The following is an 11,074-nucleotide window of genomic DNA, read 5'->3' as shown; positions in this document are numbered from 1 at the left end:
ATTACTTTGAAATAAATCTGTGAAAAAATATAAAATACCTATACACTGAAAACTAGAAAATATTGCTGAGAGAAAATTAAAGGAGACCTACATAAATGGGGACATATACTACCCTCATAGATCAAAAACTTCAGTATCGCTAAGGTGTCAGTCCTCTCTACACTGACCTACAGATTCCAAACAATCTGAATCAAAACTCCAGCAGGCATTTCTGTAGAAATTAACAAGCTGATTCAAAAATTCATGTGGAATGCAAACAACCTAGAGGAGCTAATTCCAATAACTTTACAGTCAAGTCAGTGGAGAAAGAATGGTGTCTTCAACCAATGACGCTGAAACAATTGGACTTTATTATGAATTTTAAAGAGTTGTAATTCGTAATTCACACCATACACAAAAATTAGTCAAAAAAGATCATAAACTTAAATGCAAACATTAAACTATAAGACCTTCAGAAGAAAACAAGGGGAAATCTGTAATCTGGGAGCTAGACAACAATTTCTTGCCAACAACAACAAAAGCCTAAGAGAAATATAGTCAACTGGCTTTTGTCAAAATTATGAGCTCTCAAAAGACATTTCTAAGGGAATGAAAAGATAAGCCATAGACTAAGAGAAATTATTTGCAAATAACTTTTCTGATAAAAGATCTACTAAATGTATTCAGAACATTTAAAGAACTCTCAGAATTCTGTAAGGAAAAGCAACCCTAGTTTTTAAAAATGGCAAAAGATCTTAACACAGAGATCATCAAAAAATAAATATACAGAAGGCAAACAAGCACATGAAAAGATATTCAACATCAATATTTATTAGGAAAATGCAAATTAAAACCTCAATGAGATCCCACTGTACACATTTGACAATATCTAAAATCAAAAACACTGATCACCTCAAGCATTGATGAGGATTTACAAGAATTGAGACTTCATGGACTGCTGGTGGGAATTGGCAATGTTACAGTCACCTTAGAAAAGAGTTTGGAGGTTGGGCATAGTGGCTCACACCTGTAATCCCAGCACTTTGGAGGCCAAGGTGAGAGTATCGCTTGAGCCCAGGAGTTTGAGACCAATCTGGGCAACATGGGGAGATCCTGTCTCTACAAAAAAAAAAAAAAATTTAATTAGCCAGGCATGTTGGCACGTGCCAGGAACCATCCACATGTCCATCAAAAAGTTAATGAATAATGGAATTCCACTCAGCAATAAAAAAGAATGAACTATTATTGAAACACTCAAGAGAGGTTTGAATCTCAGAATAATTACGCTGAGCAAAAGAAACCATATCCCTCCCAAAAAAGTACATCTTGTATGATTTCATTTATATTAATATCTAGGACATTCCAGCTACTATATAGTGACAAGAAGCACATCAACAACTGCTGTGTGGGGAGACAGGGAGGTAAGGGAGATGGGTTACCAAGGAGCATGAGGAAACTTCTGAGAGTGGTGGAAATGTTCATTACCTTGATTGTGGTGATCGCTTCTTGAGGGTATACATTTATCAAAAGAGTACACATTTATCAAACTAACTTCAAATATGTGTAGTTAGTGTGTATGTCAGTACACCTCAATAAAGTTATTTTAAGTCACCAGAGGGCTTCTCTGAATAACCCCCTCACTTAAAATTACAACATTGCCCACCTACCCCACCTGTCTCTTCCTTAATTTTTCTCCATAGATTTTATCACTTTCCAGTATAATGTATGTTACTTACTAATTTTGTTTGTATCTGTCTCCTCCTGCCCATGCCATTGAACTGTGAGCTTCCTGAGGGTAGGGTTGTTTTCTGTTTTCTTGCACAATGTGTTCCTAGCAACTGGAAGAGAACCTCAGTGAAGGAATGAATGATGAAGGCTTCTTTGCCACTGTAGCCTCCCATGAGCTCTCTCAGACCCTCTTCTTTTTTATAACACAGTCAGACTGAGTTCTCATTCCTAAACACATAAGGTAATAGAAAGAAAGCAGGAAAAATGCATGTATTCTATTCATGATTCCTTATTAATTATGGGAGTCATTTAGCCTTTTGGGTTTCAATTTCCTCATTTAGAGAAAGAAAAATAGATGATCTCTATGATCTAAATGTTTGTTATGTGTAATGTGCTCTTCTCAAAATTAACCTACAGATCCATTAAAAGTGGGAGACTTAGTAACTTTTAGTACATACATGTACACAGTAGACTTATATGAACTGACTTGGAAAAATACACACATCAAAAAATAAGTAAAAAGAGATGCTGTCAAACGATATGCATAGTATGACCCAACATACTGAAATACTATAAAACTAGATCTACGCATGTATGTCCAGTGGGACAGAGAGGCCCAGGGAACAGGTGGGGTGATGACTGCTCAACTGCCAGCTGTGGTTACTTTCGGGATCAGAGGGAAGGAAAAGGGAGTTTCACTTTTTACTTCTCATGCTTCAAAACAAGAGAAGTGAAGCCATTATAAAAGAGATATTTTGTGTATTTATGATTTTTTCTTAATTGTCTATATACATAAAACTATTTTTTTAAAGCATTTTTAATTAAAACTCTTACTCCTGACCTCAAATATCCACTTCTACTTGAAAAACCTCTCTAACCTAGACTGCAGAATGAAAGGCTGTTACCATTATTTCCCTGGGCCTGCAAATCACACTGAAACTAATAGTGTTCCAAATCTGTGTCAAGCTCACTGCTGGGCTGCATTTAGCACGTTCCCTAAAGTGCCCTTACTCTATAGTAAAGCTAAGTTTCCTCATCCTGAAGAAAAGATATAATTTCTACACTAAAGTGGACAAGACAGAGAGCAAACGAGAGTCACTGAAGAAGAAAGGAATGGAAAAGGTCCTGTGATCTTGAGAGCAAAGATTTCCCATTTTTTATGATTCAGCGGTAACTATCAATGTCCATCCTAGATCTACCAGGGACTGAATAGCAATTGTGTTGCCAAAACAAAATAGCGGAGCCAACCAGGTAAGGGAATGGCCAACAGCTTGAGGCAGCCCCAGCCAGGCCCAGCTTGACTAAGGGAGCTGCGACATTACGAATGCATCTTGGGGCAAGTCCATGGCAAAATGGTTTTCCCTTATAGTATCAGTTTTCCCTTGCCAGGAAAGGAACCAGGCTTGCAAAACTTAGCATATCACATAAGCTTCAGGGGCTGGCACAGAAACACATTCTCCCAGCACATTGTTAAAAGCAGAACACTCTCTCCATCTTTATTACACAGCAGTGTGGCTGATTTTATTTCACAAAGGAAGAACAGGTTGTGGAAACAACCAAGTCCACGTGTTTTTCTCAGGCGCATTTGGTTTCACTTAGATAATTTTTAGCATGGTGCATCCTCCCTTTCTAACTGGCCTTTATTTTTTTTCTAAAGGTAATGAGAAAATAATATATTACACTCCTAAAATCCCAGACAGTTCCACCATGAAAATTTAGCACAATACCAACTTTCTTCATGATGGGATTGTTCTTGAAGGAGGTTCATGACTATCACGCAAGCTTCCAATTTCTAAGGAGGCCGCCTCCCTCCTGTCCTACTGGATGGCACTTGCTTTCCCCAGTTTCCAGGGCTGCAGCTGCACCACTTGGAAACGGAGTATGCAAGTATGAGAGGCACTGATCCAAAAGGGTTGTTTAATATTCCAAACCTGTGTCAAGCTCACTGCTGATCTGCATTTAGGACATTCCATAAAATGCCCTTACTTTACAGTAAAGTTTCCTCATCCTGCAGAAAAGATACAATTTCTGCACTAAAATGGACAGGACAGATAAAAAGAGAGCCACTGGAGAAGAGAAGAATGGGAAGTGTCCTGATGTGTGATCTCAATAGCAAAGATTTACCATTTTTTATGACTCAGTGGTAACTATCAATGTCCATCCTAGCTCTGCCAAAAACCGAATAGCAATTGTGTTGCCGTAACAAAATAATCCAACTTTTCAAGAGTTATATTTCCAGTGGCAGTCCCGAAATACAGCATTAATTCCAGCCCAATCTAACAGCAACAAGGGGAGGGATGTTTAGAACACTAGACCTTTGTTACATGCATATGACTTGTTAAGAAGTCACACTTCATCAAGAGGTGAAAGCAAATGCCTTCATTTATGCAATCAGCATCGTTAATCACATAGCATCCCCAAAACTAAACACCACTAATGTTGATTTGAGGCATCTTAAATATCGACATACAATTTAGATGCAAATTGTTTGCAATCTATATGTCTAAACAAAAATATAAATTAGCACTCTTTCTTCAATCCTCTCTAGACATCAGTTATCTGGATATCTCAAATTGCCTCCTTTTTCTAATTCATTCAATCCTTCAACAAAAAATTAGAATAACCTTTCAAGCTGTAAAAAAGAACCAATATTGTAATAGTTATTATTTGTGTCAATGAGTTTATGCTTACAGTTTCATCTTATGGTACCTAAGAGATCATACTGAAAAAAAAAGATGTCTCTGAAAGATGAGTAAAAGCACAGGGAGTTTAATAAACAAAGTTTGTTTTACCACTTCTGAAATGAGACCAGCAAACATTTATTGAACTACTATGTATTTAGAGAGTATATATTAGCTGTTTATGTCCTTAAGAAAGCGTTCTGGCACCATTTAATAATATTTGTTGTATTATACTTCATTTTCTCTAACACATTTTGTGAATGCAAGAATTGATTGGTAAATAAAGAGACATGTTTATTACCTCTGACTTTCCAAATATGTTTTTATCTCTTTTCCCACATTTCATCTACCAGCTGCAATCATCTCATATACATCTTTAATCATTCCTTAGTCCTAACTCTCAAATTTCCACTTCAATGGAGCCTTGCCTGCCCAAAAATATTCTATCACTGTTTTTATTCAGATATTTTTTTTTGTCTTTGAAAGCTGGAATATAAACTTGTATGAGGAAAAAGTTCTTTCTTCACATGAGAATGATTATAAACCCTCAGTACCCACTGACAGGATGAAGGAAACTCAACAGGACTCACCTTAAGTGGAGACAGAAAATTAATTTATTTAGAATGTGCCAACCCTTTACCATTTGGCTAAACTATAGCCTCTCAAGATTTGTTTCCCTGGGACTAAAGAACTCTCTAAAGAAAAATGGCATCAAGAAAATTATCTCAAGAGGCAGAACTTTCAAACAGCAATGGGAGGCGTTCCAAGCAATGTTTTGGACTTTGAGCTGTAGCAGACCTACCAAGCAACATCGATCCCTCCTAACCAAGGAAGCCACCAATACCTAGCTAATGACTACCATCTGCCCATATGCTTGTAAATGCTTCTGCCTCCTGAGGAGGAAGAGCTGGAGGAAGCCCCACTGCAAGATGGAAATTAGAGAGTCTTAGTACACAGTGGGCGGGGAGTCAAGACTGAGCAGAGCAGAGACAGCTCACAGCCTGGATGGCAAGGCCCGAATTCTAACCTTCGTCAAGCTGGGGCTCTCTGAGTGACTTAAAAGGCGCCATCTCTAAAACAAGACTGCATGAAATGATGCTGAAGGCTCTTCCTTCTCTAAAATTGTGCATCTTGAATTGTTCTAGATTCTGATCTTGGTATATCTTTTAATGAACATGAAAAAATGCCTGTATCTGATGTAATGTCTGAATCAACAATTACAAAAATGTTAGAATTTTATGAGCAACCTGGGAAAATCCTAACACAGAGTAAAATAAAACCATGCCTTCACACTTTTTAAAATGACAATAAATAAAAGCTTAATTAACAAATAGATCAATAAAAGTGAGACTTGGCTTATTTGGGGTGAGCATCTGGAGCATCCGATGGGATCTGGGTGATCTGGGCAAAAGCAGGCCAGAGCCCCTTTCCTAAAACACTCACAGTCTACAAGGGAAGACTGGTAGACATGGCCATCCCTCGGAGGATTCATGAAACAAAATTGGTTCCTGGCACTGTCCTCAGCACTTTGAAGGAACAAGATTGTTGATATTCCTGCCCATAAGGATGTTAGGCTCTGCCCAGGGAAAACAAGAGGAAATGAAGGAAACAATTACTGAATGCTGGTTTACAGTGGCCGCTGTAAGCCCTGATTGAGTTCCTGGGAAGTGTCATCCGCCTAGCACAGCCCTGAAGGCCTTATGAAGGGACAGGGAAGGAGCTGGGCAACTCATGTGCTGGACTAAAGGTGCCAAAAAGGGGAAGAGGAAATGTGGCTGAGTAGTAATAAACGCAAACCTTTGAAGAACAGGAGAAAACCAGCCCAATACACTCAAGGACTCTGAGGACCGAGAGGATTAATGTTCAGGAGTAAAAGATAGAGCTGATTATGGGTGCTCTGAAAACCAGCTGGGAGCTATGAGGGAGGGTGAGGTAAGCCCCCCTGTGCTGCCTGGGAACCATCTTCAAGACAGAGCATTGAAAGGAAAGTCAGAGTGCAGAACACTGAAAATGGCATACCATTTATCACTTCTTCAGAGGGTGCACAGGACTATGTGTACATGTGCAGGAAAATATCTGAAAGACACACAGCAAATTCCTTGTCATGATTGTCTTAGAAGTGGGGTCATGGGAATCAGGTGGGAGGCAGAGATTAATGTTTTAATGACTGCGGGTTTTTTTTAACTATTTGAAGGACAGGAAGGCGAGAGAAAGAAAAAAGAAAAAAAAAGAAAAGAAGGGGCTGGGTGTGGTGGCTCATCTGTATTCCCAGCACTTTGGAAGGCTGAGGTGGATGGATGACTTGAGGCCAGGAGTTCAAGACCAAGAAGAAGGAAGAAGGAAGAAGGAAAGGAGAAGGAGGAGAAGGAGGAGGAGAAGGAGGAGAAGGAGAAGAAAGAAGAAGACGGTGAAGAAGAAGAAGAGGAGGAGGGGAGGAAGAAGGAGGAGAAGGGAGAAGAGAACTGGGCAAAAGAGTGTAGATTTGAAACAAGAGGCTACTCACTTTCTTCTTCCATTTCATGAGAAATGCTGGAGATTGGTCAATCAACTGGAAGGTTGATCAGAAAGCTCTAGAAATCGGTAAAGAAATGTAATAAAAACAGGGAAAAGAAAGAAAATTTGGGTTGACTGAATACAGGAGGTAAAAATAGACAAAGTCTATTATTTTCATATAGGAGAAATGATGACAGTCTTACATTATTGGTGCCCATAGAAACTGTAATCTATCCAAAAAAAGAATTTTTCAAGAAAAGAGAAACAATAATATTGACATTTTTAACAAAATAAATTATTGTTTTGCTGCCTTTCCAGTTTTTTAGGCCACATAACTTAAAATTTAAAAGAAAAAGAAGGAAGATAATTGAAATACCATCTATAAAGCAGATTTTACTTCTTGGAAGAAAATATATGCACATAAAAGTTATTGCCATAGTTTACGCAGCCGTTATCATTTTTAGACACAACCCTCCATCCATCTGCGTGATCCTGGAAGGACTCATGGAATAGCAAGACGTGAAGCGGTTCAGCAGACCACCAACAGCAGGTCTGTCTTGTCCATTCCTCAACAAATGCTGAAGTGCCTCAGCTGCAGCCGGGCGCTCAGGTTCCAGCCCAGGCTGACTTCACTGAAGCATGCTGCGCTCAGCAAAGACAGCAGCAAGGATCCCATCATGTGACCACACAGCAACACTGGAGGAGGCAAGACCTAATTCATCTGCAATACTTGGCCCACCATTTTAATCACCGAGACATCCAAATAAAATCGTTAGGTATCTAATTGGTGACACTGGAAGTTCAGACAACAGACATCCTGGGACTTCAGGCTGCAGCAGGGCCATGACAGGAGAACTTCCCAGCCCATGCCTGAGCCCCAGACTCCCAGGCTGGGTGCCAGTGATTGTCTTCAAAGCTGGAGGCCAGCTGAGAGGAAAAGTGGCCAGTCGAGCCGTTTGATTAAGTGTTAGTTGGAGAATTTTCCACAGAACATACATTTTGCAATGTAGTTAAGGAAGGAGGGAAAAAAAGTGTCTCTCTTGCAAATATTCTATGGGGAAAACAGCCTTTGTATGAAGACGCCCCCTCCCCACAGGCTTACCCCAATACACAAAACCTGAGCGTCTACAGATGTATATGAGGCATGGGCTCTGGTCTGTTCCAGATGGTGGCTTTGTTTTTCTGCCCTGGGAGAAGGCTGTCTGCATAAGACATCTCATTCGGCAATCTATTAGGACTTCAGAGGCTTTTAGAGGTGACAAGAGTCCAAATAAGGATTTAAGAGAGTTAAAAACAGATGTCTGTCTCTTTTATTCCTGGCTCTGTGTCTTTATTGTGAGAAGATTGCTTCATTGGCCATTTTTCCATAGAGTTAATCTTCCTTTAGAGTGGTTTAAAGCTATGGCCCAAGGGGTCTGTCACCTATTTTTATAAATAAAATTTTATTAGAACACAGACAGCATTCTTACACTTGCATATCACCCATGGCCACTTCCATGCTACATTGACAGAGATGAATTATTGTGGCAGAGACTGTGTGACCTGCTAAGCTTAAGACACTTACTATCTGGCCCTTTACAGAGGGCTGCCAACTCTAGACTAGAGGCTAAGAGCAGGACGGGTAGGCTCCCACCCCATCACAGCAGCCCTCGCCAGCTCTCACATTCTTTGCCCATGTTTCACTGGTTGGATGAGGCTTTCCCTCTCAGAAACAAAGCAGCCCAGGCGCAGTGTTTTGGAAGAAGTCCAAACTGCCGTCATGTTGCTTAGAAGGTGGCTGGTTTCTTCTGACTCACCCAGCACAAGAAAAGAAGGTACTGTGGGGTACCTGCTTAATGCCCATGGCTTGATATAAAATGAAAATCCAGCAAAAGGTGCTTAAGGGCTTTGGAGGCTGTGGGTGTGGCAGTCCCTGCATGAGCAGACTCACGTGGCCACCTTCACAGGTGCAGACACAGCAGGGTCATAGGGTGCCCAGCTTCAATGGGAAAGGCAAAAGAAATGAGCTTTTTTTGTCTCATCCACTCAACAATGTCTAAGTCATGGACGGCAACTGCAGCCATACCTTGGGTAGAGGTCCATGGAAAGCCAATAATTCTAAATTCAAAGTTTGGAGAGGAAGGAGCCTCTGTTCCGTCTGTCCCAGGGAAAGCATCTCAGTAACCAGCACTAAGAAACTTTTAGTGACTGTGAGTTGACCTTGGGTATCTGCTTGGGCTTGGCCTGGAACACTGGATTTGTCCGCCCCATGGAAGAACTGTCTCCAAAACTAAAGAACTTGACTACCCCAGCGAAGGGACACAGAGGCCAGGCAGAGGTTTCTCTGCATGCTGTTCTACTCTCCGCCTAGCACTGACACTACAACTCCCAATTTTTCTGTATTAAATGGAGCACTTGCATGTATGCTAGCTTTTCAGGAAGGACACACTGAGATCTGGCCACTTATGTTTTTTCTGGAGCAAGATGCAAGTCCCCCTAATTAATCATGGATCAAACCATCAATGCCTAAAACAGAGGTGAGTTTCACTCTCATAGAAGGAGCTCCGTTTTTTCAAAGGCTTTCATGTGAATTTTCAGAGCCTGGCAGCATCCTTCTGCTGTGCTTAATAGTGAAGGGTGAATACTTAATTTTCTACCAAAACACAACTTTCACTGGAACAAAAAGTAACATGAGATTTACAAAGACGGAGTTTGTTGTTGTTATTAGTAATGTGTTTAATATTTAAAATTGGCACAGGTAATACAATGTTTTTCTTGAACTGATGAAGCTGATCTTAAGCTATTCCACTGGACAGGCACTCATAGTTTGTACCATTAGATGTTAAAAACTCTTTCCAGTTATTAGCCTTAAATCAAAGCCATAAACATCCTGTATTGTAAAATACATTCTGCTTCTGTCTTACATTTAATTTCATTAGAAATAGCTGGATAAGAACTTCTTGGTTATTGATGAGCAGAAAATTATAAAACTTCAGAAGGAGAACTCAGTCATTGTATTCATGAAGCATGACAGACTATATTCAGCCCAACTATCATTCACTCAACAGGAGTCCACGCCTTCCGCGTGTCAGGATCTCCACCGGGCATCTGGAGCTCTTCGCTGGAGAGTCGGCCTCAGCCCTAGTGCCGAGTGCGCTGGAGAAATCAGGAGTGGGAGCACAGGCTGAGGACACACAGGTCACGGCTGTCGCACAGGAGGCATGGAGCTGACTGGAGCTCCAGGGGCGCAGGACAGCGTCAGGATAGGTGAGGGCCTTTGGGTGGCAGGAGATGGCAGGGCAATCAAGAAGGAACAGCTTCTGCGGAGCTGCAAGGTGAGAGTGAAGGTGGTGGGCCTGTGCTCTTCTCTGCGAAGCCGGCTTTGGGCGTACTTGCGTTGCTGGGGCCTTGGGACAGGTTCTTGAGCTTCTGTTGGCTGATGCGCGCCCTCTAGTGGCATTTTATGGCAGCCAATTCAGTCCTTACCTTTGGGAAAGTTGTATATCCCATTACAATATGAAAGTTATGCGTTTCTCTCCCCAAATCCACACTTCTGAAAATGCACGCACAGTTTTGCTGAAAATCTGTAAATAAGAAGATCAATGAAAGGACAACTCCACCGACGAGACCTTGAAAAAAATCACCACATGACTACAGACCCTTCCCGGGTCCCCATGGGGCAGGGCAGGTAATCTACCCATTGGCCAAGAGAATATTTTTTAATGGCACTTAATTTGCAGATACATAAAAGTGCCACTGTTAAAATAAAACCAAATTTAAAAGGGGCTCAAAATACCTTTTTTCCTTCCAACCAGTTCTGAAACTACTTTACCATAAAATAGCCCTAGAAATGTTGTTTTTCTTCCAAGAAGGTAAATTCAGTTTTTAATGTGAAATAACTTTAGACCTCTCATTTAGATTCCTGTTATGGTATGCTGTAATTTCTTTATTTAAAGTTTACGATTGTTTAAGCTTTTAAGCTTTGATGTACTTTTTTATTTTTATTTAATATATACAACTTTTTTTTTTTTTTTTTTTTTTTGAGACGGAGTCTTGCTCTGTCGTCAGGCTGGAGTGCAGTGGCATGATCTCAGCTCACTGCAACCTCCACCTCCCAGATTCAAGCGATTCTCCTGCCTCAGCCTCCTGAGTAGCTGGGACTACAGGAGTGCACCACCATGCCCAGCTAATTTTTTTCTTTTTCAGAAAAGATG

Source organism: Aotus nancymaae, unplaced genomic scaffold (genome assembly GCF_030222135.1).
Source record: "Aotus nancymaae isolate 86718 unplaced genomic scaffold, 86718_ANA_hifiasm-v0.15.2.pri h1tg000020l, whole genome shotgun sequence".
NCBI lineage: Eukaryota > Metazoa > Chordata > Mammalia > Primates > Aotidae > Aotus > Aotus nancymaae.
The sequence above is the reverse complement of the archived record's forward strand: the minus strand, read 5'-3'. Positions refer to the sequence as shown.